The sequence below is a fragment of the Leptopilina heterotoma genome, unplaced genomic scaffold (genome assembly GCF_015476425.1).
Source record: "Leptopilina heterotoma isolate Lh14 unplaced genomic scaffold, ASM1547642v1 Lhet_188, whole genome shotgun sequence".
Classification (NCBI taxonomy): Eukaryota; Metazoa; Arthropoda; class Insecta; order Hymenoptera; family Figitidae; genus Leptopilina; species Leptopilina heterotoma.
This window is the reverse complement of record NW_025110907.1, coordinates 638,233-664,683: the sequence shown is the minus strand read 5'-3', so window position 1 is coordinate 664,683 and position 26,451 is coordinate 638,233. Positions and strand designations below refer to the sequence as shown.

Sequence of the window (26,451 nt, the reverse complement as noted above, 5' to 3'; positions counted from 1 at the left end):
GTCAAAATACTCCATCCGCCAATTAGCAGACAATCGAATTTTCGAGTTTTGCGAAGCTAAGGGCTTTAAAAAATTTATTTGTTAATAAACAATTGATTTTGTTGTTGCCTGTTGTTCATTAGATGATTATTAACAAGAATTTTCTTTAGTAAAATAATTTTGGCCAAATTACTAGTCAAAATACTCCATCCGCCAATTAGCAGACAATCGAATTTTCGAGTTTTGCGAAGCTAAGGGCTTTAAAAATTTATTTGTTAATAAACAACTGATTTTGTTGTTGCCTGTTGTTCATTAGATGATTATTTACAAGAATTTTCTTTAGTAAAATAATTTTGGCAAATTTACTAGTCAAAATACTCCATCCGCCAATTAGCAGACAATCGAATTTTCGAGTTTTGCGAAGCTAAGGGCTTTAAAAATTTATTTGTTAATAAACAACTGATTTTGTTGTTGCCAGTTGTTTATTAGATGATTAATTACAAGAATTTTTATTTTTTAAATGATTTTGGCAAAATTACTAGTCAAAATACTCCATCCGCCAATTAGCAGACAATCGAATTTTCGAGTTTTGCGAAGCTAAGGGCTTTAAAAATTTATTTGTTAATAAACAACTGATTTTGTTGTTGCCTGTTGTTCATTAGATGATTATTTACAAGAATTTTCTTTAGTAAAATAATTTTGGCAAAATTACTAGTCAAAATACTCCATCCGCCAATTAGCAGACAATCGAATTTTCGAGTTTTGCGAAGCTAAGGGCTTTAAAAATTTATTTGTTAGAAAACAATTAATTTTGTTGTTGCCTGTTGTTCATTAGATGATTAATTACAAGAATTTTTATTTTTTAAATGATTTTGGCAAAATTACTAGTCAAAATACTCCATCCGCCAATTAGCAGACAATCGAATTTTCGAGTTTTGCGAAGCTAAGGGCTTTTAAAAATTTATTTGTTAATAAACAATTGATTTTGTTGTTGCCAGTTGTTCATTAGATGATTAATTACAAGAATTTTTATATTTCAAATGATTTTGGCAAAATTACTAGTCAAAATACTCCATCCGCCAATTAGCAGACAATCGAATTTTCGAGTTTTGCGAAGCTAAGGGCTTTAAAAATTTATTTGTTAATAAACAACTGATTTTGTTGTTGCCAGTTGTTCATTAGATGATTAATTACAAGAATTTTTATATTTCAAATGATTTTGGCAAAATTACTAGTCAAAATACTCCATCCGCCAATTAGCAGACAATCGAATTTTCGAGTTTTGCGAAAATAAGGGCTTTTAAAAATTTATTTGTTAATAAACAATTGATTTTGTTGTTGCCAGTTGTTCATTAGATGATTAATTACAAGAATTTTTATATTTCAAATGATTTTGGCAAAATTACTAGACAAAATACTCCATCCGCCAATTAGCAGACAATCGAATTTTCGAGTTTTGCGAAGCTAAGGGCTTTAAAAATTTATTTGTTAATAAACAACTGATTTTGTTGTTGCCAGTTGTTCATTAGATGATTATTTACAAGAATTTTCTGTAGTAAAATAATTTTGGCCAAATTACTAGTCAAAATACTCCATCCGCCAATTAGCAGACAATCGAATTTTCTAGTTTTGCGAAGCTAAGGGCTTTAAAAATTTATTTGTTAATAAACAACTGATTTTGTTGTTGCCTGTTGTTCATTAGATGATTATTTACAAGAATTTTCTTTAGTAAAATAATTTTGCCAAAATTACTAGTCAAAATACTCCATCCGCCAATTAGCAGACAATCGAATTTTCGAGTTTTGCGAAGCTAAGGGCTTTAAAAATTTATTTGTTAGAAAACAATTGATTTTGTTGTTGCCTGTTGTTCATTAGATGATTATTTACAAGAATTTTCTTTAGTAAAATAATTTTGGCCAAATTACTAGTCAAAATACTCCATCCGCCAATTAGCAGACAATCGAATTTTCGAGTTTTGCGAAGCTAAAAGCTTTAAAAATTTATTTGTTAGAAAACAATTGATTTTGTTGTTGCCTGTTGTTCATTAGATGATTATTTACAAGAATTTTCTTTAGTAAAATAATTTTGGCAAAATTACTAGTCAAAATACTCCATCCGCCAATTAGCAGACAATCGAATTTTCGAGTTTTGCGAAGCTAAGGGCTTTAAAAATTTATTTGTTAATAAACAACTGATTTTGTTGTTGCCTGTTGTTCATTAGATGATTAATTACAAGAATTTTTATTTTTTACATGATTTTGGCAAAATTACTAGTCAAAATACTCCATCCGCCAATTAGCAGACAATCGAATTTTCGAGTTTTGCGAAGCTAAGGGCTTTAAAAATTTATTTGTTAATAAACAATTGATTTTGTTGTTGCCAGTTGTTCATTAGATGATTATTTACAAGAATTTTCTTTAGTAAAATAATTTTGGCAAAATTACTAGTCAAAATACTCCATCCGCCAATTAGCAGACAATCGAATTTTCGAGTTTTGCGAAGCTAAGGGCTTTAAAAATTTATTTGTTAGAAAACAATTGATTTTGTTGTTGCCTGTTGTTTATTAGATGATTAATTACAAGAATTTTTATTTTTTAAATGATTTTGGCAAAATTACTAGTCAAAATACTCCATCCGCCAATTAGCAGACAATCGAATTTTCGAGTTTTGCGAAGCTAAGGGCTTTAAAAATTTATTTGTTAGAAAACAATTGATTTTGTTGTTGCCTGTTGTTTATTAGATGATTATTTACAAGAATTTTTATATTTCAAATGATTTTGGCAAAATTACTAGTCAAAATACTCCATCCGCCAATTAGCAGACAATCGAATTTTCGAGTTTTGCGAAGCTAAGGGCTTTAAAAATTTATTTGTTAATAAACAACTGATTTTGTTGTTGCCTGTTGTTCATTAGATGATTATTTACAAGAATTTTCTTTAGTAAAATAATTTTGGCCAAATTACTAGTCAAAATACTCCATCCGCCAATTAGCAGACAATCGAATTTTCGAGTTTTGCGAAGCTAAGGGCTTTTAAAAATTTATTTGTTAGTAAACAATTGATTTTGTTGTTGCCAGTTGTTCATTAGATGATTAATTACAAGAATTTTTATATTTCAAATGATTTTGGCAAAATTACTAGTCAAAATACTCCATCCGCCAATTAGCAGACAATCTAATTTTCGAGTTTTGCGAAAATAAGGGCTTTTAAAAATTTATTTGTTAATAAACAATTGATTTTGTTGTTGCCTGTTGTTCATTAGATGATTAATTACAATAATTTTTATATTTCAAATGATTTTGGCAAAATTACTAGTCAAAATACTCCATCCGCCAATTAGCAGACAATCGAATTTTCGAGTTTTGCGAAAATAAGGGCTTTTAAAAATTTATTTGTTAATAAACAATTGATTTTGTTGTTGCCTGTTGTTCATTAGATGATCATTTACAAGAATTTTCTTTAGTAAAATAATTTTGGCAAAATTACTAGTCAAAATACTCCATCCGCCAATTAGCAGACAATCGAATTTTCGAGTTTTGCGATGCTAAGAGCTTTAAAAAATTTATTTCTTAATAAACAATTGATTTTGTTGTTGCCTGTTGTTCATTAGATCATTATTTACAAGAATTTTCTTTAGTAAAATGATTTTGCAAAATTACTAGAGCTCGGTGAAACCAGCGACCCGCCGGCCGCCAGCCATCAGAAGAATCCATAGGCGCCGACACACATACACGGAAAAACCTTTGAGAAGTCTGTCTTCCCACTGTCACAAAATTTCGCTTCTCACTGCATGGAAAGTCTGATCGCCCGCCATTAGGTGCGTAGCATTACCGCTTTCGATAGACAAACTTCCCAAAAAGTTTAGAAAATTACAACTGGGTACGTTGGTCACCCAGTTTGGGAGTGCAGATGAACAAGTTTAGTGGTGGCGCTGACGCATAATTTTCGGGTGAGCAGACTGCTTAAAGGTTTTTCCGTGTAGTAGCGCGGTGGCCCTATACGGTTTAATCAACGCAAAAACAACGTACGCTACCTATTACAGTTTATAGAAAAAATTGCAATAGTCACATTTTAAACAGCAATAATCTCCCTTTAATTTGTGACCAAGAAATAAAAATTTAGTTTAAAATTGTTCGAGTTATGAATTTTTTTCAATTTTTTTTCCAATTTATTATGAATTACGAATACAAACTAAAACAAAAAATTAAACAAGGACTGTAGAAAATTGCAACCTTTACGCGGCACACTCTGGGGTAATGAATTTATTCATCAGCTAATTGCAGGGATAGAAACAACTTATGCAAACTATAATCAATATAAAAACTTTAAAAAAAGTACTAAAAAAATTCAAAACTCAAATAGTTTTCTAACAATTTTTTTTTTTTAAAGAAAATAAAAAAGGATTATCGCCTTTTAAAATAAAACAATTGCAAATTTTTATTTTATTAAATTTTTAATAGACAAAGTTCCCACCCGCCTGTATCAGAAAAACGAAAATGGAAAAAAAAGTTCAAAAAAAATTCATAACTCGATCAATTTTCGACCAAATTCTTGTTTCTTGGTCGCAAATTAAAAAGGGATTAAAGCTTCTTGTCATTGGACTAATAGGAATATGTTTAAAAAATTTTTGACAGCCAGCGTCCCCACCCGCCCGCATCAGAAAAACGAAAATTGAAAAAAAAGTTCAAAAAAAATTCATAACTCGATCAATTTTCGACCAAATTCTTGTTTCTTGGTCGCAAATTAAAGAGGGATTAAAGCTTCTTGTCATTGGACCAATAGGAATATGTTTAAAAAATTTTTGACAGCCAGCGTCCCCACCCGCCCGCATCAGAAAAACGAAAACATCAAAATATGTCAAAAAAAATTCATAACTCGATCAATTTTCGACCAAATTCTTGTTTCTTGGTCGCAAATTAAAGAGGGATTAGTGCTGTTTAAAATGTGACTATTGCAATTTTTTCTATAAACTGTAATAGGTAGCGTACGTTGTTTTTGCGTTGATTAAACCGTATAGGGCCACCGCGCTACTATGTGCGTCGGCGCCTTTGGATTTTTCTGATGGCTGGCGGCCGGCGTGTCGCTAGTTTCACCGATCCAATTACTAGTCAAAATACTCTATCCGCCAATTAGCAGACAATTGAATTTTCGAGTTTTGCGAAGCTAAGAGCTTAAAAAATTTTATTTGTTAATAAAGAATTTATTTATGTGTTGATTTATGTTCGTAGATTATTTGTATTCAACTTTATAGTGAAAGAAATTATCGCGAAAAAGAAAGATTGAAGAATTGATTATTTCGTATTATTCAGTTGCGACGCCTATGGATTTGTCAGGCGTCTGTAGGATGGCGGGTCGCTAGCATTACGGCACCCTTTAGTAGACCTAATTTTAGGCTTTATATACTTTTGTAGAACTAATTTTTGGATTGAGATATTTTTGTAGACCTAATTTTTGTCTTTAAATACTTTTCTACACCTTACTTATGTCGATAAATACTTTAGTAGATCTAATTTGTGTTTTAAAATACTTTTGTAGATTCAATTTTTTGCGATAAATACGTTTATCGCCAAAAATTAGGTCTAATAAAGTATTTATCGACAAAAATTAAGTTTGTAAAAATATTTAATGCCCAAAATTAGGTCTAATAAAGTATTTATCGTTAAAAATGAGGTCTCGAAAAGTATTCAAAGCCAAAAATTAGGTCTACAGAAAAAAGTATTCAATGCCAAAAATTAGGTCTTCAAAAATATTTAATATGTGGAACCAGCATGACATGTAGGGGCAACTTTAGGTTATCAAAACGTTGCTTCGCGTAAGCGCATAAGATGCGCTTTTTTGATTAATACTTTTAGAATCGTCACCACATTGTTATGATTTATGCCTTATTTGTTTATTTGTGGGAGTGTTTTGTTCGATATTATTATATGAACTTTGTGAATTGCAACAATAATATGCAAAGGTTGGGCGAAATGTCATCAGCAATGGGCAACGCACAATGAAATCTTTGAATGTAAATCGTATAAACATGATATAGAAAAGGATTTATCCTTTTGTCTTTCCTCTGCTTCCCATTCTTACGATTTATGTCCCGCATTCTCCGCGTTTTAGAGAGCAAATTCTTCCAGCTACTGCCAACTGCTACAAACGACACTATCTAATTTTATTATAACCATTATTTTGTGATTTTGCAAAGAAAAAAAAAATTTACTCTTCTAAAAATTCCAGCATTTAGATTTCTTATGTTTAGTATAAGGATCTCAAGTTTTGTTTTAATGACGTAAATTTCTCGTAAGACTTGGAAGGTACGTACGCCATGTGCTGCTCTTTATACCTGATGTTACGTTCGGGGTAAATTTGCAAAAGTTATGAAGCACAAGCAGAAATCTGTGGTTTTTAATGCAGCTTCTTCTTTTACACTTTAGTTCAACTATATAATTTGTTGTTTAAACTGATTCTAAAAGGCACTTTTTTCAATGACTTTGATTTAATTTTTTTTATTTAGTTGAAAACAAGTTGATTGAGAATTGATGAGAAATAGAATAATACTTTTTGTATGGTCAATCATATATGGAGATAAATTATTCCGGCGAGGAAATTGTAAATGAAGATCTGAAGTGAACGATAATAGGGAACTTTTCTTTTTTTTGTGTATAGTTAAAAAGATGCTCTGCGATCAGAGGACAGGATATTCATGACGATTAGAAAGGCATTCCTAACGAGTCGATCCGGGTGCATTCTTCTTCTTGGCTCTCTTGCTATATAATCGATTAGCTTCGACGAGTCCTCGAGGTGTAGAGAACCGATAAGTCAAGAGCGATTCTTCAACACTTCTTCCTTGATTTTCCCAAGAAGATTTTCTCATTTTGTATATATATATATATATCTAAATATACAATATTTAGATAATGTCATGCGAGAAGATAAATTTCGCTTGATATTGTATATATGTACATATATTCAAAGTCAATTTTCCTTATCTGTGAATGAATTTGAATTATTTTGTGCGAAAGAAAGCAAAACTTTCTCCTTGGTTCATTTACATCTCACGATTATAGTTTTTCAGTACGACAAGTTTTTCGATAAGGATGTCAAATTGAGACAAAAGGAAAGTGTCAAAAACGTTGCAACGTTTGATTTTGACCATATAGTCAAAATCAGACTTCGCACTCGTTAATTTTTGATGATTTTTTTCTAAATGACAAGTAATGGGCAATTATTAGTTAAATGTATTGCAGAAGAGCACTTTAAGAAAAAGTATAGCAGGGTTGGGTAACAAAGTACAACAGTTTTGATTATATAGTTCTTTCCACATGGGGATTGTTTTGCCAGTTATACATAAAGTCAAGGGCTACTCTCTCTTTTACATCTTCTTTTCAGGAAAAAAGAAAATAAAAATAGTTAAATTTTTTTAGCGTGATAATGTCCGCCGCAAGCGAGGAAATCCTGACTCGACGTTGTCATGCGTCTCATATATATATATAGTTGGGAGCAATTGCTATGAGACTGCTTGAGGAGAGTCACCATGACTTTTTACGCGAATTCTCTCACGATCCAGCGACCAACTAAGCATTGTTATACATTAGCGTTCGTATATCTCGACTACCTCATCGCATGCGTGTCGTTGTCCATGAGCTCTGAAAACTTCCATGTAAATCATCAGAGAGAGAAAACAAAACGAAACTCTTCTCCTAAGTTTAATTGGACGATGAAATGTCAATTTTTCGCAGTTCGCGAAACAAAAATTCTAACAATTGCGCGTGAATATTTTCTAACCGCAACTGACCCTGAGTACCCTAAAAATAATGTAAGAAATATTAATTTTCCTTCAGACTGCGAACAGAAAATTCCAAACGCGAACAGACAGAATGAATACCAATTATGTTAATTGTAATTATTCCCTATTTTTTGAAATCAAACAATATTTGTAAAAAAAACTATTTTAGTTTCTGAATAGGAAAGAGGGCTGAAAAATTGTGACCACCTGCACTCGGACCCCCCTATAATTCCTAATACATACCGGCACATATACACTGAGGGAACTCACTTCCCCATCATGATCCTGTCATGGGAAAGAGATCATCGAATGATTGCTACATTACTGCAGGCCAGTGTTTTGTTGAAATTTGTCACGTTTCGGACTTCCGTAAAATAAAGCCTTGGCGCAACAGGAGAAATATCACCCCTGACTAAGTCACGTGTGAACGGATAATTCTCAAAATAGACGAAGATCAAGGTTTTTTCAAAGATCAAAGTTTCATTGACCAAAGGGAAAGAAAGGTTCAATCGAAAGCTTCTTCCAATCTTTCAAAATTTAATGTTTGTTGTAAAGAAAAAGGCACGTAATTTTCAAAATTAGCTAATTAGTGACACTCTGACACACTTGTTTATAAATTGTATCATCTAAGTATACTTTGAAATATTTAAATGGAAGAAACTATGAAAGTTTGTCTCGTATCGTTTTTCCTTTTATATAAATCGAATGTTTCGTGCTCTTTTTTTTGTTGCAAAAAAAGAAAAGTAATTTACATATTGGTGAATTTCTTGCAGATGGTATAGAGTGATATCACGGCGCCAAAGTGTTCTTCTAGTGGTGGTTCCAAGAGAGCAGGAAAGATGTCAGGGGTAGATGGCGCGAAGATCGGACCATTGTTTGCCTTCTGACGGCGATAAGTTCACAATAAAGTTACATTCGCTTCCAAGTTCCTGTCTCTCCTCTCCTCCACCCTTTGGATGCCCTCTGAGAGCACGTCCACATGGAAACCCCCTTGGAGTAGTCGTGGTATATTCACTGGCGATAACCATAACTCTCTTTGCACCAGCACGCTTCTTCTTCTTCTTCTTCTTCTTCTTCTTCTATTTTTTCTTCTTATTCTACTACTTTTTCTCTTTTATACCCTCTTTCTTATTTTCCTCCTCCTCGCCCCTTTATTTTCTCCCTGGGCTCAAGCGGCTATTCCACGATTGTTTTCAACTCGACGTATGCGGTTTGTGGTATACGCATGCCTTCGTGGACTCTTTGGAGCACGGAATTCATGAGACAAAATTGATGATTACGATGTTCCAACAAGCGGTCACAGACCAACAGCTACCTCCTGTCTCATATTCTTTTCTCCCCCTTTGATTTTGTCCCTGTGTCTCCTCCAAGTTTTGATGATGGGAATATTGGACCTGATTTATATCTTTTCCAAACATAAATATATTTTTATATTCATAGATATACTTTTTCAGCGGATGTCAAATCAGAACTTTGGAATGTTTATAGAAAACCATGGCGAAGGGCAAAAATATTTAAAAATCCAAAAATTAGGATTAAAAAACTGCACTACGAATCCGTTAATCACAAACTATGATCGTCATATTTGAATCTTGATAAGAAGAAAAAGGAGGATTAATAAAAAAAATACATCCTTTCGGATATTGAATGGTCTTTTTCAGATACTTTTATATACACACGAAAAGGAGTTGCCTTCAGGAGTCCCTTCAGTTTATATATACGTTTGTTGGTGAATTTATTTGAATTGCGATTTTACGGCAGATTCGAGTTTCGCAAAGCCTCTGATTTCATTGCACAAAACATTTGTGTGTTTTCCCTTACGACCGCGCGCATACGCGAGAAATTTATTAGCTCGCATACGTGACCAGTAACCAGTAAATGTCGTTGATTTCGCACTTCTCGTACCTCGATGACCCTCGCATTTATCTTCCCATGAATCCTCCGTTTACCGTTTCCTTCTACACGCACTTGACGTCGACATACGAAACTTGTCCCTCTCTCACTCTCTATGTCTGTAGTTAATATGCGTTCAACTAAATTACGCGTAAGTTTTTTGCGAAAACTAAACAGAAGTCATCGCTTTTCAGAGATTTTGATAAAGATATTTTTTATCTTGATCTTATAAGTTATTTTGAGTTTTTATATGTTATATCACTTTATAAGATTTTAATGAAGCTGAAACTTTTTACAGAGATGTCTATTAACCCAAAGTTTTATATATAAAAATAGATTATTACTTTTCAGTAGTTTTTATTTTAAGATTATGGATTTTAAGATATTTTTATTTTGAGACTTTGGTTTAAAACTTTGATTTTTCTATATACTTGAAAAAATATTCGCGTGATGGTTCGCGAGAATGAGATATAATATTAAATTGAAAGAACGTATTAAAAATTTGATATTATTATACACGAGATATATGTTATTGAGTTTATAATCTTTATGTGGCTTCATTTTACGTAATGCTTTGATTAAAGAAGGTTTAGCGGCTAACGATTTAGGGCTATGAAATGCGTCGATAAAAGAGTAATTTAAGTTTATTAAAGAAAGTGATCTCTTGCCTATACATAACGGCTCACTTTGAATCAAGGCAGCAAGTCTGAAAACCCTTTTCATCATTACCTCGGTTTTTTTCTCGATCCTATTAGTCGATCGACTATATAACGTGTCATTATTGCCATTACATGACGTTCCATCTAAAGCCGTATGTTCTTTAAAAGATTCCAATACAACTTTATTTCTTATTTTCCTCTCCTTAGATTATTTAAATGTGATTTTGAAAAAAAAAACTTTTTCTGCAGATATCAAAATTGAGACAAAAAAATGTATCAACTGCTTCGAAGTGATGTTTTGATACGTTTTTTGTCTTAATTTGATATTTGCAGAAAAAGTGTGTTCTTTTCTTTTTATCTTGTTTCTGATTCTCATTTCGTTAGTCATAAACAACGTCGACTGTGTATATAAGTACCCGCGTACGTTCTGAAAATATTCTTTTCGGTTCTGCTTCTCGATATCGCATTTTTTTTTTTTTTGAGGTAAGATTCTACGAAGACTATATAGCTACGCCCCCCGTTGGGATAATGGACTTTACTGCATGTCGTTTGTCACACTTCTGGCGAACCCTTCTTCTTTTCTATGGACCATCGCGAAATTACTGTACATATATATATACTCTTCTCACTTCATCAAGGCCTTTGGAAATTATCCACAAAAACTATTAAAAGTTGCCTTTTATTAGCCTCTTTATGCTAATGATGCGACTTTAATCCAGTAATATTAATAAGGTTTGAAAAATAGGATCTGTTATTAAGAAACTTTTTATTTTCGTCTCTAAGAGACCTTTTTTCTCTATCTTTATTCCTGTTTTTTTTCGCCTATAACATATAGAGAAGAATAACAAAGTTTCACACTTTCTAAGCATATATGTATAGGAATGTGCCGTTTCGCATTTTTCGAACAAACTAGATTTCAATTCTCGAATGCACATCATCCCCAATTTTGATCCAATAAAATCCCCTTCGGTACACGAAGGAATATTTATCAGAAATAGAGATAGATACGTCTCTCACGAGCGTCTCCTGATTGCGAATCTTGTTATGCCATCATACACTTGAATATTTCTTTACCATCCAATCAGTACTGCAACCTTGCATCATGAAAGTAACTGAGAATATTGCGTGATCGTCTTCCTCGAGTCGATAAATTTTACTGTATACAGTCGTACAAGTCTAATTTAGAGCTGAAAGTTAGACATGTAAATAGATATGTTTACTTCTATGATGTATGCAGAAGAAACTTATTTTCTATTTTACGAGTTCCTTTATTGAACTTGGTATTCGAATTTGTAATTAAAATTGTGTAATTATCTTTAAGAATTATGAAATTCCTTTCTAAAAATCAATTATTATTAGGAATATTGTTAAGAACAAAAGTTCTTTCTTCTTTGATTGAAGAAAAAACAAAAATTCTTATTTCCTTCACTGAAGAAAGAAGAAAAGTACTTTCTTCTTTGACTGAAGAAGAAACAAAAGTTCATCTTATTTCCTTGATTGAAGAAAGAACAAAGTTTTTTGCTTCATTGATTAAAGAAAGAACAAAAAGTTTCTTTCTCCATTGACTAAAGAAAGAACAAAAGTTTTATCCTCTTTAATTGAAGAAAGAACAACATTTTTTTCTTCTTTGACTGAAGAAAGGACAAAAGTTCTTATTTCTATGACTGAAGAAAGAACAAAAGTTCTTATTTCCTCCACTGAAGAAAGAAGAAAAGTACTTTCTTCTTTGACTGAAGAAAGAACAAAAGTTCTTATTTCCTCCACTGAAGAAAGAAGAAAAGTACTTTCTTCTTTGACTGAAGAAAGAACTAAAGTTCTTATTTCCTCCACTGAAGAAAGAAGAAAAGTTCTTTCTTCTTTGACTGAAGAAAGAACAAAAGTTTTTATTTCCGTCACTGAAGAAAGAAGAAAAGTACTTTCTTCTTTGACTGAAGAAAGGACAAAAGTTCTTATTTCTTTGACTGAAGAAAGAACAAAATTTCCTATTTCCTTCACTGAAGAAAGAAGAAAAGTACTTTCTTCTTTGACTGAAGAAAGGACAAAAGTTCTATCCTCTTTGATTGAAGAAAGAACAACATTTTTTTCTTGTATGACTGAAGAAAGAAGAAAAGTACTTTCTTCTTTGATTTAAGAAAGAACAAGAGTTCTTACTTCTTTCACTGAAGAAAGAAGAAACGGTTATAGTCTGAAAGTAAAATTTATTTTTTATAGAGTCTAATGGATAATTTTGAACATTTTTTTTTTTTTTTTTTTTTGAAGATTATTCTTCATTGGGGAGAGAGATTGAAAGCAGAAGTATAAAGAACTGGGAAGAAGGAACCGCGACAAACGCTCGTGCCAGGCGTAAAGTATGCTGTGATGCTTGACACCCAACGCGCAGCTCTCGTGCGAGTCTAATATCTGGCTATTAAGCTCAATTAAACAGACGGTCGATGTACATTCCGAGCATATCCATAACGGCAATAATGGCATCAGCTGCTACTGACAATTTCACATTAAAGTAACTCCTCTCATTTTGCACTTTATTCTTACCCCAGAGGCAACAAATTTTATCTTCATCTCCCTTGAAAAAAGTTACCATATATAAACATTTCCACTCGTTTCCGACAAAATCTCAAAACTTTTTAGTAAAATAGCATCACTGCTAACTTAAAAGCGAGCTTAAAAGTATCTGTTAACTAAACTAAATCATCAGAGATTAAAGATCATCCTCTTCGTACAAAGAATTCAAAAATTTGTAAATATGAAATTGGAATTAATGGGGGTAGGTTTCTTTTTTTAAAAAAAAGGAACATTAGAAGTGTGAAGAAACGGGTTCCTGACAAGAAAGAAAGCAGTGCCAAGGTTCGATAATTGGCTTTCGTTTAAATTCTCATCGAATAAGCCAGAAGCGTTGCTGCTGCTGCTGCAGCGTCGTCGCCAGATTTCATTATGTCGAGTCGTAAAGGCATGAGGCACGGGTGCAAAAGATACGCTCGAACATCTTGCCACTTAAAACTTAAATGCCGAGAATCAGGCCGAGGGCCATGCGCAGAGACTCTGTGTGTGCCTCCATAGTTATGGCCGCTCATTGAAAGATCGTTAAGTTTTCAGGACGAAACCATCTCAATGCCAAAAGTACTGCTCTTATCCTCTTATACTTGAATCATTGGCTCCCTGATAAGTACCTCCACGCTTAATTCAATGACAATCCCTTTTTATTTGCCGTTTAATCATTCTAAATCTCACCTCGGACATTATATCTCTTGTACAAATTAATTAATTAACCAAAAATTAATTTTTTCCCTAAATGTAATTAGCCAAAAATTAAGAGATAGCAAAAATTTATTTTTGCGGTCCCTTAATTTTTGGCCAATTACATTTAGGGAAAAAGTCTGCAAATCAGGAGAAAATAAAATCAAATGTTTTTTCAACCCTGAAAAAGAACATCTGGGTTTTCGTTAAGAAATGTCTAATATTAATTGCATTAAATTGGTGTGTTGTTTTATTTTTAGCATTTTATTGACATATACGCACATTTCAAAAGCACAAAAGTGGAACTCCTAATTGTTCTCGTTAACACTCTCACGCACATGTCGGGAACTCGTGAATTTAAAAGAATAAGTTGACATGACGTCACGTTGGTCATCAGAATTATTTGTAGCAGTAGAAAAAAAGAAGTAAAAGAACGTTTGTAGAGAGAGAGAGAGAAAAAAACCGCGGGAAACAGATGCCCGAGAGATTTGCATAAACGAGGCTAAGCCGAAAGTTAATGTTGCGCGTAACGATCCTATAGCGCCCGCAGTTTCATATGCCCTTACTTTATTGTTATTCATTGGGATCCTGACCCACGGCCCATGAAAATTAATTCCCCGTCGCGCGGCGCCTCGACAGATAACCCGACCGTGTCCACTTTTTTTCAATCTCTTGATTCAATGTTTTTTGCTTCAGGATTTTCCCGAAAAATTTCGATATCTATACTGAGAAAAGAATATATATGTTTGAATCAAACATAATTATCTTTTTAACAGTTAAATACCGCCTCTATTTTTGTTGCGAATCTAATGATTTTAAATTTTCGGTCGCCATATTGGATCCGCCATTTTGAATTTTGTAAATCTGATCTTAAATTCGTAATCAGCGACCCCAGAAACCCCCCGAGTAACAAAGTTTCAAGCGATTTCAAGTAAATTTTAAAAATACGACGCCATATTGGATCCGCCATTTTGAATTTTGAAATTCTAACTTTATACTCAGAAGCAGAGGCCACAAAAACTCTTGTATAGCATATTTCATAAAAATAAAGAAGAGGGTCTTTAATTTTTCAAAAAAAAAAAGAGAGAATCGCTAAATTGTTTTTGACGATGATTATTTAGCGCGCGTATCGATATTGCGCGTCTCTCAATGAAATTGACACGTCCATCTATCACACTATTCCTATGCATGGTATGCATGGGAAAAGGACGAAGCGCCGCGTATACCGACTGACCATGCATAATTCACCGTATCTCTGTGTCGAACAGCCTGAAATCCTGAATAATAAGAGCCGCTCGGTCTTTCCGTTAAGTCGATCCTTTACAATGGGAGCGTTCCGGCGTGTCGAACCGTTTCGAATTTAGCGTCTCTCCATCGTTTTCCACTCGTCTCTTGATTCCGATCGTTGGCCCCAAAAAAGAAGAATGAAAGAAATATCTTTTTTCTTTCCTAAAAATCTCTTCCGTATTTTAGATAAACTATATACATATAGTCAATAAGTCTTCCAGAGCAATTCATTCAAGTGGCGCAAATTAAAAATTCATTTCTGTTCTCTGTCAGAACGGACTCAACATTGGAAAAAAGAAAAAAAAAGATTTTTTCTTAAAACTAAAATTGAGATAAAAATCCAAAATGAAAATTTTAATTTTTGAAATGATTTTAATGCGTCTGAACTGAATTACTGAATGAAGTGAGAGCGCAGTCATCATTGATACCCGCGACCATTGTTACAGAAATAGCATGACATTTTGTGAAGGAATGTCAGTATGATTATAAATAAACGGAAATTAAATGATTCACGATAAGGGTACGTGAATGAAACAACAACCTCCCTCAGTGGATTAATCATTAAAAAAAAAATGACTCCAACAAATATAATACCTAATTTTTTCTATTTGATTTCAAATAACTTCTGATTTGACTGCAGTGTTGAAAAATAATAGTTGTAAATTAGTCGCATTTTTTAAGAGAAAAAAGAAAACATTTTTTTTTAAAAAAAACATTTAATCTACAATTTAAAACTAAAACGAGATAAAAATCTATGGAAATCAACTTCTTTAAATACACGCATATGAATCTATGTGTCAAGATCGATTGCGATCGACAATGTTTTTTTAGATAATTTTTCAATTAGATGGTGTTTTACATCATCGAATAACTAAGCTTGTTTTCATGTTTTGTACATTCAATATTTCTTAAATCGACACGAAAATAAAATCAATAAAAAAAAATATTTTTTACAGAGAGAGAGAGAGAAAAAATGTTAAAATGAAATTTTGAGATTTCGAGACTAGATTAGAATTGTTTTAACTGTGCCGTCTTTAATAGTAATATAAAACAGATTTTACGACTTTGCTTATTTAAAAAAAAATGTCCAGCTGGTCGAATTTTGTGGTCAACGGTTCTCTCGATAAGTTTCTACGAAAAAGGTCAAATTCTCTGTCAACGCACATACATATGAAGCGTACGCCCAAAATATATAGAAACAAGTAGTCTCTTTATACTTGAGTTGGCAGTGGAAGGTCACAGGTACTTTTTTTTCAACGAGGGGGCAAAAGGAAATCAAGCACATGATTCATTTGGGGCAAAAGAAATTAGGCCAGTGCGTCGTGGACAGAAAAAAAAAAAATGAGGGAACATGGGTAAGGTGCGCTTTTTGGCATAATTATTAATCAGGGTTTGCTTTTGTTACCTTTCGAGAGTCAAGAGGCGAAATAACAATGAAAAAAAGGCGCGCACACACAACAACGATCAGACGCACTATTATTCTTCACAAACAAACTCCATATGGGACATTAGCTTTTTTAGAGCGTGAAAATATTTTCGTTGTAATTTTTTATGATAATGAGAGAAGCTTTATATAAAGGAGAATATAATCGAGTCTTTCTTATATATATATATATATATTTATATGTGTAAATAGGCGAGTTGTTTAAATTATGTAATTTTGAATGCGCACGCAAGAAAAAAATTGTTATTCTATTGATGTTTAAAGAGGATTATAAAAAGGGCAAATTAATTTTTAGCGGGGTATATTTTTGAAACAAAAAAAAGCTATCGCCGCTTTTTTATACTTTTTTTTAGCCGATTTGTGGCAAATTTGACAAAAATTTACGTTCACTTCACTTTCACTTTATTCACACTTCATTTTCACTTCACTTCACTTTCAATTTACTTTCACTTTACTTTCACTTTACTTTCACTTTCTTCTCATTTCACTTTCACTTTACTGTCACTTCATTCTCATTTTACGTTCATTTCACCTTTACTTCACTTTCACTTCACTTTCAATTTACTTTCACTTTACTTTCACTTCACTATCACTTTATTCTCATTTCACTTTCACTTCACTGTCACTTCATTCTCATTTTACGTTCATTTCACCTTTACTTCACTTTCACTTCACTTTCAATTTACTTTCACTTTACTTTCACTTCACTATCACTTTATTCTCATTTCACTTTCACTTCACTGTCACTTCATTCTCATTTTACTTTCACTTCCCCTTCACTTCATTTCAATCTCACTTTATTCTCACTTCAGTTACAGTTTACTTTCATTTCACTCTCACTTCACTGTCACTTTACTTTCAGTTTATTTTCACTTCACTATCATTTCACTCTTACATTATTCTCACTTTAATTTTTTTCACTTTTACTCGACATTTACTTTCTTTACACTTAACTTTCACTTCATTATAAAATCACGTAATCGCAGTAACGTTAGAGTGAAGTGAAAATAAAGTGAATGTCGAGTGAAAGTGAAGTACAAATGAAGTGATATTGAAGTAAAAGTGAGAAAAGGCAGTGAGATATAAAAGTTTTAATATTTAAAAAATTATTAATTATAAAACAATTTTATTAGAATTTTTTTTTTTTAAATAATTGAATTTAATAGAAAAAATTTATTACTTTTAAAAATAAATGAATTCTTCTGATGAATATTGTTGTTTATGAAAATAATTGAAATTCACAAAGAATTTTATTAAAATTCCTCAAATTAATTGAATTTTTGGGAATAATTTTGTTATTTATTGACATAGTAATTGAATTCTTCCGAAGAATTATTTATGTAAATAATTGAATTATTGGTAAGAGTTTTTTTAAAATCTAAAAGAATAATTGAATTATTTAAAAAAAATTTAATTAAAATTATGTATTTAAAATAATTGATTTCTTTCGAACAATTTTATTAAAATATTTGAAAATAATTGAATTCCTGTGAAAAATTCTAATACTTTTATAAATAATTGAATCCTTCCAAAAAATTTTTAAAAAATCATTTTTTTAAATAATTGATTTTTACGAGGAATTGAAATTAAATTTTTAAGAGTAATTACATTTTTTTTGAGCAATTCCTGTAAAATTCTATTAAAAATAATTGAAATCCTGCGATGAATTTTATTAGTTATGAAAATAATTGAATAGTTGCAAAGAATTTTATTAAAATTTTAAAAAATAATTGAATTCTTAAGAAGAATTTTATTATTCCAGAAAATAATTGAATTATTGCGAAACATTTTATGAAAATGCGCCTTAAAATTTTGTTATTTATTTTTAATAATTGAATTCATTGAATAATTACTTATGTAAATAATTGAACTCTTAGGAAGAATTTTAAATTTAAAAAAATAAATTAAAGAAAAATTAAATTAAATTTTAAATCTAAAAGAATAATTAAACTATTTCAAAAAAATTTAATTAAGAATTGTATTTAAAATAATAATAATTGGAAATAATTGAATTTCTCTGAAAAATTTTAATATTTTTGTAAAAAATAATTGAATTCTTCCAAAGAATTTTAATGAAAAAATTTTTATAAATATTTGATTTTTTCGAAAAACTAAATTTTTGGAAAGAAAATATTTAAGAAATTCTCAATCTCAAATCTGCGATGAATTTTATTGTTTCTGAAAATAATAATTGAATAGTTGCCAAGAAATTTATTTAAAATTTTCAAAAATAATTGAATTCCTGAGAAGAATTTTATATTATTTAGGAAAAAAAAATTGAATTATTGCGAAAAATTTTATTAACAAGTTTAAAATAGAATTGAATTTCTGTGAAAAATTATGTTATTTTTTTTTTGAAAATAATTGAATTCTTCATAAGAATTTTTTAAACATTCTTGTAAATAATTAATTTTTTCGAAATATAATAAATATTATATGAAAATTTTCTTTTTAATAATTGAATTCTCCTGGAAAATTTTATTTGTGAAAATAATTGAATTTTACGATTATAGTTAATTTAAAATAGTATTCAAAATAATTGAAATTCTTCGATGAGTTTTTATTTTTTTTATGAAAATAATTGAAATCTTGCTTAGAATTGAATTTTATCAAAAAATTTTTAAAAAATTGAATTTCCATAAAAAATGTTATTATTAGTATGTAAAAGTATTTGAATTATTGTAAAGAATTGTATAAAAAAAATTATTAAATAATTGATTCTTTCGAAATTCTTCTGAGAATGCTATTCTAAATTATAATTGAATTCATGTGAAAATTTTTCTATTTATGAAAATAATTTAATTTTGGATGAGTTTTATCAATTTTTTTTTTTTTTAAATAATTGAATTCTTTTTTAAAATAATTGAATTCTTTTGCGAAATTTTATGAAAATAGAGGTTGAAAATAATTGAATTTCGAATATTTTTTTAAATGTGTCACTTTAAAAAACATGCTATTAATAAAGCTACGACTGTTTTTAAATTAATTACCGAGTACAGAGGCCTTTATTGTATAACTGAAAGAAAAAACCATTTTTGGTTATTGAATTGCAACCAATTAATGAATATCATTGAAAAAGAAAATTTTCATTGATTCCTGATTGTAATACATATATGACAAAAATCATGGGTCAAGAAACTTGTTTGGCCCGTGAAGAAGAAAAAAAAATTATAATACATCCTATTAAGAAGGAAAAAAAAACTGTCAGATTGGGTTTTATATACAAGGGGTGACTCAACCCTGAGAGTTTACATGGATCATCATATAAGAGAAAGGTCCCAGGTATTTCTCCAATGGTCAACTATAATGCCCGAAAAAACCATTGGGGCAACCAGATATTTTACCATTCATCAGAGAGACTAGAGAATCGAGCCACACTTGCATATATAATAATGGTATAAACTTGAGGGGTGTTCCCCGTTATTCTTTTATGACAGAAAATCTACTATAAAGCTGACAAAATCACAGCGAATCTTTCTCTCTCTCTCTCTCTCTCTCTCTCTCTCTCTCTCTCTCTCTCTCTCTCTCTCTCTCTCTCTCCCTTAGCTTATATAACAAAATCCAAATGGTCATCGTAAATAGAAAATCCGTTTTTTTTTCTCTTCACGCGTACATATAATATAGGGAAAGTGGCGGAGTTTTATTCATAAGGTAACGCGTTATATGTGCATTTTCTTGCAGTCGCTCATCGCGTGAGGGGTGAAAAACGAGGATTTTTGTTAGGGTGACTATATAAATGCTTCAATGTTTCGTCTAACGCTGCAATTTACATCCTCTCAACGTGAATAAAATCCACGTTTTATAAATAAAAGTAACATCTAGAATCTGCTTCTTTTTTCCCCTTATATATTACTCCTATTTCTTCATTCAACTTTATACGACGCATTTGAATTTTAAAATCACAATTTTAATACACGGGTCAATGGATGATACATATAACATACTGGGCTCGAACCACTAAAAGTATTTAAAAATAGTAAATACGGACCCTAAGGACCAAAAATTTAAAAAATTACGTAAACCAATTACTGACAAAAATATAACAAGTCCGAGTCAAATAAAAGAACTCCAAATTTTACTTAAAACTATAAATTATTTTTCTCAACCTTTAAAACATGAAAATCGATAACTCCGAGTCTTCGAATAGCTTTCTTTGTTTTATAATAATTAAAGATGACCTATGACTATTTATCCAAATTTCTCGATAATAAATATTTTCTTTTCTGATTTCAGGTATACGTCATATCATCAGTCTTCAAATAGTGATTGCCTTCGGTAGTGTCGTGTCGGTTGTGTGTGCAAGTGTTTAAAAGTGCCTAGCTCCGCGAGTGTTCGACTCTTTTTTTTTTTTAGTTCCGCGATCGAATCTTCATTATAGAATTCTTTTCTTTACTCGTTTTTCCGTTTCGAATAAATTTTCTTGGCAATCCTATTCGCGTCGCGTCGGTTTTTCGGAAATTAGCTCCGGGAGTGTTTCGATGGTTTTTGAAAAATCGCGATCGAAGTTTTTATAGGGTGTTTCGAAAATGTTTTCCTCGTTCTTTGTCTTCGTTTACATAGACAAATCGTTTCGCGCGCGTACGACTTTCTTATAATCGCGTTCGTTCTATGTTTCATCAAAGAAAAAAAAAAGTTTATTTATACGAGGGGGGGGGTGGGAACAGGGCTAACTTGAATGTACTATGCCAATGAAGTGCTAAAGTTCCTATTGGGACGAGCAATTTTTCCTTAGATGAAGTAAATATGGACGGATTTTAGGGAAAGGTTGGTCGTCTTTTCTGGGGAAATAACTGATTAGACCTGCCTATATAAAACTATATAACCAGGAAAGTCAGTTTCTCCTTACCCGACGTAGCGGGATAGGGACGTGCTATGCTAACATAACTGCACATCATTTGTGAACTTTATTTCATTGATTTCTCGACAAGAAAAATTTGATTCGAATGAATAAATTCGCTTTGATTTTAATTTGATTTTAATTTGATTTTAATTTAACGAAAATATCAACTAAAGTATAAAATATATAAAAACATAAAAAAACTAAAGTATCAGCAAAAGAATCTATACTTAATTAAATGCTGACAAAAATTTAAAACATATCTTAATATTTTACATGTATAGTTAATTTTTGAATATATAAATTATAAATATTAAATGAATATGAAATAAATATTATTATAAATAAATATAAAAGTAGGTATAAATATAAAAATATAATTTTTTAATAATATAATTAATTATTAATATAATAATAATATAATTATGCTTACTATGAACAATTAAAGTAAATGCGAATATGAATTTATTAAAAAAAGAGTAAAAACTAGAAATTTGTATTTTATAATAGTTTATATAATAAATTTAATTTATAATAATTTATAATAATTATAAATTTAAGAAAATAGAATTTCTCTAATATTTTTCATTGTTATTCTTTAAAAAGAAAGTAAAATTGACTAAAAAGTTAGAATTCACTTGAATTGAACTCTTCTTTGCTGGGTTTAGTTAATGGAATGAATTTTAAAAATTATGGACAAGCTACGTTGCAGATGCAAGCTGGAATAAGTTTTGGCTGATTATTTAAGGGTCTATCTTAGACATTGTACAATATGTGCGTGTCTTTGATTCACCCTTAGATATGAATTAGGCTGGAGAAGAAGAGGACCAGGTACCAATTATATTTTTCTACTCACGGAGAGAATTGGCTAGTAATTTGGACTGTCGGTTCATTTTTGAAATTTATTTTTAAACTTCATTCATAACTTAATAATTCATAACTAAATAATCAGGCTTCGCACTCATCTACTAAAACCTATTATTTACTACTTTTTTTTACATTATGCTACTATTTGAATACTTTTTTTTAGATTTTAGCCACTAAAACCAACTATTTCTGTTATTTTTGACAATTTCCACTACTTATTTGCTTAATACTAGAAATCAAAAAACTATTCTTAAAAATTATAATCAAATTTTTCAAAACGATTCAATTATTTTTAAAAAATATTCGAAATTCTATTTTCAATATCTAGTATTTTTATGAGATTTCGCAAAAGAATTCAATTATTTCAAAAAAAAATTTATAAAACTCATCCAAAAATTCAATAATTTTTATAAATAATAAAATTTCCACAGGAATTGAATTAATTTAGAATAGCATTTTCAAAAAAAAATTCGAAAAAATCAATTATTTAAGAAAATTTTTATGCAATTCTTCAAATACTTTCACTAATAATAACATTTTTCATGGAAATTCAATTTAAAACAAAAATGTTTGATAAAATTCTAAGCAAGAATTCAATTACTTTCATAATAATGAAACTCATCGAAGAATTTCACAATCAAAGTTTTCCACAAGAATTAAATTATTTAAAATAAAAATTTTCATAACATTTATTATAAAAAAATTAATTATTTAAAAGAATGTTTATAAAATTCTTATAAAGAATTCAATTATTTTCAAAAATAACAAAATTTTTCACAGAAATTCAATTCTTTTTACACATTTTAATAAAATTTTTCGCAATAATTCAATTATATTTTCATAAATAATAAAATTCTTCTCTGGAATCCAATTATTTTTTAAAATTTTAATAAAATTCTTAGCTCGAATTCAATTATTTTCATAAATTAAAAAAGATCATCGCAGGATTTCAATTATTTAAAATAAAATTTTCATAATATTTATTATGTTTCGAAAAAAATTAATTATTAAAAACAATGTTTATAAAATTCTTATGAAGAATTCAATTATTTTCAAAAATAATGAAATTTTTAACAGAAATTCAATTCTTTTTAAATAATTTAATAAATTTTTTCACAATAATTTAATATTATTTTCATAAATAATAAAATTCTTCTTAGGAATTGAATTATTTTTAAATATTTTAATAAAATTTACGAAAGAAATCAATTATTTTTAAAAATTTTAATAAAATTCTTTGCAACTATTCAATTATTTTCATAAATAAAAAAATTTATCGCAGGATTTCAATTATTTTTACTAAAATTTTAAACGAATTACTCAAAAAATGTAATTATTCTTAAAAAAAATTAATTTTAATTCCTCGAAAGAACCAATTAGTTTAACAAATATATTTTTAAAATGCTTAGAAAGAATTCAATAATTAACAAAAATATTAGAATTTTTCGCAAGAATTCAATTATTTAAAAATGTTTTAATAAAATTTACGAAAGAAATCAATTATTTTAAATACAATTTTAATTACATTTTTTTGAAAATAATTCTTCTATTCAAGAATTCAATTATTTACATAAATTATTTTGAGGCATTGTAATAAAATTCTTTGTTAAAATTAATTATTTTGTTAAACAACAATAATCATGACAAGCATTTAATTATGTTTAAAAGTAATAAATTTCTTCTTGGAAATTCAATTATTTTCAAAAATTCTAATAAAATCGTTCGCAAGAATTCAATTATTGTCAAAATTTTTAATTGAATTATTTTCCTTTTCAAAGAAATTTAATTATTTTTAAATATTTTAATAAAATTGTTCGAAAGAAATCAATTATTTTAAATATAATTTCAATTATATTTTTTTTTTAAATAATTTAATTATTTTTGTAGATTTCAATAAAATTCTTCCGAAGAATTCAATTATTGACATAAATAATTCTTGAATAAAATTTAATTATGTCGATAAATAACAAAATTATTCCCGAAAAATAAATTATTTTGAGGCATTTTAATAAACTACTTTTCAAAATTCAATTATTTTCATATAAATAAAAATATTCATCACAAGAATTTAAATATTTTCAAAAATAATAAATTTTTTCTTATGGAAATTCAATTATTTAAAAAAATAGCTACTTTTTACTACTTTTTAAAAATTAATTATCGAGTGCGAAGTCTAAATAATTCATAACTTAACAGTTTAGTTAATTTTAGACGAACTGATGTAACATTCGGATCTACTAAACCGCAAGAGGCGCTACTATCGCTCTCCCGTGTAATTTCGTTATTAAACTCGTTTTATCGTAGCCATTACTATAACTCTTCTCTCCGTGTAATAATTAATCAATTAAAATTGATTAATTAATTATTCAGTGTAAATTTTATTTCTTAAGGTTTTGTTCATCAAGTGATGGCAAATATAGACCCCAATGGTTTCACTTGTTAATTGCCGCCACCTCCCACCCAAAATTTGCCATTTTGACCCAAAGGGTTGAAATTATGTGCAAATATGTAAACTTGTAAACTATACTTTTCCCTCCTCTTTAATTTTTTCAAATTTCAACCTAAAGTGCCTTAAAATTTTGTAGAATCAAAAGAAATCTAAAAACGCGTTTCCCCTTTCCTAATTTTTGCAATTTTTGTCCCTCTAGGGGACTAAAATTTGTTATAAATTTTTATTTACATATAATTTTTACAAATCTCGACCTAAAGTGCATTAAAATTTTGTAGAATATTGAAAAATTGACTAAAATTTTGGTATATATTTTTATTTTCACTTATAAATAACGCGAAAAATCTAGCGTAATAAATATATATAAGAAAAATGTACATTAACAAATTTTGATGAAATGAATAATTATTTAATATTTTATTTTATTTATATTTTATTTAATATATTTTCTTAAATTTCAGCATGTGTTTAATTTTAATTTTTAACTGAAAGTATATAATGTAATACAATAATAATTTCCCTATATTAAAAAAAAAATTTCGCCACCGATAAGGGCCCCCTGGGGGCCGTTACATTATGTCCCCGAAAAAGGCTCTTAAGTTACGTCAAAATTAATGTTTTTTGACCTATTTTACCTATTTTGTGACCTATACGTCAAAAAGAAGAACCTAAAGCCTAGGGGGCCGTTACATTACGTCCCCAATAAGGACAAAAATAGAGGTTAAATTTGACCCATAAATTATATTATTAAATTATTATTATATTCTCAGAGATATTGGAGAGTGAGATTATAATGTCACTTTAAAGTTAAAACAAAATTCAAACACTTTTTTTTTTCATAAAATACGTAATCGTAAATCAAAAATTTTACGAAGGGCGCACAGTATTCGTGAAAAAATTCTGTTTTTTTTTTTGTCTTGATTTTTTTTTTCTTGAGTACTTCTTCTCTCCTACGCGAGAATTGTGTGACGAGGTGCTGCAGAAGTCAGAAGTAGCGTGACTGCGCCTCAGAGACTGCCTCGAGGAGCAGACATGCAATTAACCGCGGGCTATACGCGCCTTAGGGTCTCTCAGAGACTCTCAATTCGTCCTTTCATTTAACAACTGAAAAAGAATGAAATCCTTTAAAGGATTCACTCTTCTTTGTAATGAGAACCATTTGTTGAAGAGTTGAGATACTCATCCTCCCCTATCGCCCTGCCCCCCCCCCCTCCAAACATAAAAGCTTCCATATGCATGTCAAGCATTATATGAGCGCGTTACTATTAAATACGTCAAACCGCCGTATGTTTATTGCATATTGGATACCAAGCGCACTTCGGCTTTCTCACATGAAAACTCACGAATAACCGATCACGAGTTCTTGGGCGAAATAATAATAATAATGAAAGAAAAAGAAGAAGAATTCTCACTTGCCTCAGATTTTTGTATAGAGATTTTTTTTTACATATATAGGTGGTATGGAATACCTTCCAAAAATTTGTAACGTATTATCTTTGATTAATTTTTCTATCTCTTTCCCTGATTTTTTTTTATGTTCAATTTTTTAAAATTGGTTTTAAAACGATAGTCGGAATGACAAATTTTTTTAGCGACGGTTGCGCTGCATATAATTTTACATAGTGTGAAAGTGTAGATCCATGGAACTATTTTGTTGTGAAGAATACCAATTTTTATGGGACACGATTGAAGATGATTCTGAAGGTATAGAAATATTAAAATTCAAAAATTTATATTTCAATTATATTCTATTATATATAATAATATTATAATATATTAATATTATTATTATATAATATTAACAGGCTTCGCACTTATTTACTAAAACCTACTATTTACTACTTTTTTTACGTTATGTTACTATTTGGGTACTTTTTTTTAGATTTCAGCCACTAAAAGTAACTATTTTTGTTTTTTTTAGAATTCACACTTACTTTAAATTTGCTATTACTAGAAATAAAAAAACTATTGTAAAAAATTATAGTCAAATTCTTTAAAACGATTCAAGTATTTTCAAAAAATATTCGAA

General features: G+C 29.6%; 1 protein-coding gene and 1 long non-coding RNA gene across 2 annotated transcripts in view; both read left to right on the top strand.

Annotated features, from left to right (window-relative positions):
* Positions 1 to 21,259, top strand: part of LOC122500540 — a 64,664-nt gene extending 43,405 nt beyond the window's left edge. The window contains exon 3 of the long non-coding RNA XR_006301490.1: positions 20,503 to 21,259. This is a non-coding gene — a long non-coding RNA (uncharacterized LOC122500540). The remainder of the gene's footprint in view (positions 1 to 20,502) is intronic.
* A 3,700-nt stretch (positions 21,260 to 24,959) lies between these two features.
* LOC122500546 (steroid receptor seven-up, isoforms B/C) overlaps positions 24,960 to 26,451 on the top strand; it is a 171,647-nt gene continuing 170,155 nt past the window's right edge. The window contains exon 1 of the mRNA XM_043609517.1: positions 24,960 to 26,126. The gene's annotated coding sequence lies outside the window, so the exon portion shown is untranslated. The remainder of the gene's footprint in view (positions 26,127 to 26,451) is intronic.